Raw genomic sequence first — 3384 nt, forward strand, 5'->3', positions numbered from 1 at the left:
GCCGTGCACTCCGCACCTCAGTGTTTGACTTCAGCACTGCGCCTCCTCTGAGTGTCCGTATGCGTTACTCTTTCCTCCTAGTTGTAGGACTTCCACTCAGCCAGTGTTCCTGTGGGTCTGGGTGATGTCCGTTCCGTCTTTTAGTTTCACTTTTGAAGTGGTTGTTCGAGGCGGCAAACTCCAGCATTAACCTATGCAGCCATCTTGGTTCTCCCTGGTAACTTTCTTTAAAACAATTCAGCAAAGACAACGTGGTACTATGAATGTGCCAGTTAGTTTAAGCTTCAACTCTATGGTAAGCAATTAGTCTTATAAATTTAGACTACAAACATCAATTTAAAAAATAAAATTAAAAATACAATAAATAATTAGTTGTTAAATAATAGTAATTTTTAAATAGTAAAAATCATACTACAAAGCTAGTTAGCTGGTGTTATTTCAGAAAGGCCAAACTCCAAGGTGGCCAATGCTGGCATGTTGCTAAGCCACATCTCAGTCAACAGCTAAGGCTTTGCTAACTAGCAAAGTAAGCATAAGAAATGGTTTTTGTTGGAGAAATTGCTTGTTTGTTATTTATTTTTATATGTATATATTTTATTTATTTCAGAGAGGAAGGGAGAGAGAGAGGGAGATAGAAACATCAATGATGAGAGAATCATTTATTGACTGCCTCCCACACACCCCACACTGGGGATCAAGCCTGCAACCAAGGCATGAGCCCTGACCCAGAATCAAACTGTGACCTTCTAATTCATAGGTCAACGCTCAACCACTGAGCCACACTGGCTGGGTGTTGGTTTGTTATTTAACAAGATAAATGTTAGAAATAAACTCAAAGTAGTGAAGACATGTGGATTAGCTAAATATTTTTATGACCCTACCTACACATACTTAAACAGAGACCAAGGACCCTGGAAGCGTCTGACCTGCACCCTTACAGATAGTGCTCAGGCTTGATTCCCACAGGTCCTGCTTGGACACTAGCATTAGGGGAACCCGGTTGCCTTCTCCCTGCCTCTATACTAATGGGTGTGTGCCTTGAGCAAATTGTTCTGGTGATAAGGTAGCCAAAGTATCGGAAAGGACACAGAGCAAGGACTTCATCCAGCTTACCAAAGAAAGAACATACATTGCTCTGTGAGTCTTTTCTAAAGAAGTTTTATTTAATAAGTACCTGATTGTGTGGCTTTTTTGGTCTGTAAATTGTTTTCATTATAATCTAGCAGCCAGGTTATAGGGGAGTAATTTAAAACAGGTCCCAACACAAAATGTTACATGTGGTCATATGTAGCCTAAAAGTTTATGTCCTGGTTTCCAAGCTAAACTTTCTATATGATATTGAATAAAATCTTATTAAAATGAGAAACAATATTTATTCCTTTAATTCTGGTGAGGGTAGTTTAGGAGGAGAAAGGGATGAGTAAGTTTAGACAAGGTTACTTGTTGTAGTAGTTCCTGGTCTAAAAAATTATGAAAACTTATTCCAGAGTAATCTTCTGCTTCTTTCATTTGGATAATAATGGTATTCTAGGAGTAACAATTAATCTCATGGTTTAGGCAAACTAATGATAAAAAGAGTAGCATAGAAAAAGAACTTGAGGTGATGCATGACGAATTCAGTAGGTAAAAGGATAATCATTTTTAAATTTGATTCTGAATCTTCAACAAATCTCTTAGTTTGCAAACTATCTATGATCTAATTCTTATAAAAGCTAGGCAAGTCATGTAATTAAGTGAAACAAAGTGTGTTTCATATCAAGTACAAAAAGCTTCTCAGCTCCCATCAATGGTGGCCAGGTGGATGCATGGGCCAAATTGTCTAGCTTTCCAAAAGAATCCAGAGGTTTACTATTAATGCTGTGCAATAAAGGATTCGCTCAACAGGTCTGGGTTCACTACCTTTGCCTTTGCCTAACTCCTGAAAGACGAAGTCCAGGCCCTTGGAATACCTTGCTTGATAAGAGTGTCTGTTTACCTAAGGGCCTTGGACTGCACCAAATATCTGTGCTGACAATGTGATTTATAGTAGGGAACTAGGGTCATGTGATATTGATAGTGGGGACTTACAATCTAACAGATAGAGCATCTGAATTAATCTGAAAAGTAATCATATTATTTTAAATCTTAGAACACATATACTTAAGGTTAAGGTTACATTTCTTATATGTGAATAGGGGGTTACGTTTTTCTTCAAGTTTCCTTTTCAAGGCCTGTGCTAAGCGATTGAGGAGGTGACTCAGCAGTGAATCCAGCAAGCAGAACCGATATTTTGGTCAGGCCGACCTACCAGGAGTCAAAACATCTCATCAACATCATCTCATCTCCTGATGACTAATTGTAATAGCTCAAGTCTGCAGACGCCCAAGACTACACTTAGCTGCATTCTTCACTCCCTTTCCCTTTATAATCCTGTTCCCTGCACCTTGCTGGGGAGGCAGGATTTGACGCTTGTAAGTGCCCTGTCCTCTTGGTTGGCTAGCCTTCTCAATAAATGCCTAATATGATTCAACCCTGCCTTCATTATTGGACACAGCAACAGGCAGCCCAAGCCCAATCGGGGGTTTCCTGGTAACAACATCAGCTTAACCTCTGGAGGGACTAGAGCATAAAGTCAGACTCATGAGCAGTCAGTCACACCTATGTGACCAACCAAAAAGAACACTGGACCCAAGGCTCAGGTGGAGTTTTCTGATTGGCAATACTCCACCCATGCTGCCATGCATCACTGCTTAGAGAATTAAGCACTGTCCCCATATTGGGAGGGGACAAATGGAAGCTTGTGTCTAGTGTCTTCTGGACTTTGCATCTTTTTTCATTGCTGATTCCAATCTTTATCTTTTTTCTGTAATAAGCTGTAACCACAAATATAACAGGTTTTTTGGTTGTTATGTGAGTCCTTCTAGCAAATGACTGAACACAAGGGTAAGTTTTAGGGGCTTCCAAATACAAATACTAATTTTAAAAATACCAAACAAACCAACTATCTATATATAGAAAGAGCCAGGGTTCCTAACAACCTAAGGCTCAATCAAACACTGGAAATCAGTGCTGTGTTGCCATGGCCACAAATCAGCCCCACCTCTTTGATCAGGCCCAGAGATAGGCCCGGAGATGCTGACTAGCATAGAAACCAACCAATCAGACCCTAATCTGGGTGAAGTGCCAGGAGCCAATGGCTGCCTAGGAGGTGGAGCTTTTGATGCTGACTGGCATAGAAACTGACCAATCAGAACGTAATCTGGGTGAACTGTGAAGGCAGAACCTAAAGTGGGGGCTGAGGAGGGGTTTTAAGTGCCACAGCTGTTTGGTGTAAGGTGTAAGAGAGTGGTTCAATTTTTTAATGACTACTTGTGCAGTATAGTGCATATGGCTGGCTATCAGTCC

The sequence above is a fragment of the Myotis davidii genome, unplaced genomic scaffold (genome assembly GCF_000327345.1).
Source record: "Myotis davidii unplaced genomic scaffold, ASM32734v1 scaffold284, whole genome shotgun sequence".
Taxonomy (NCBI): Eukaryota; Metazoa; Chordata; class Mammalia; order Chiroptera; family Vespertilionidae; genus Myotis; species Myotis davidii.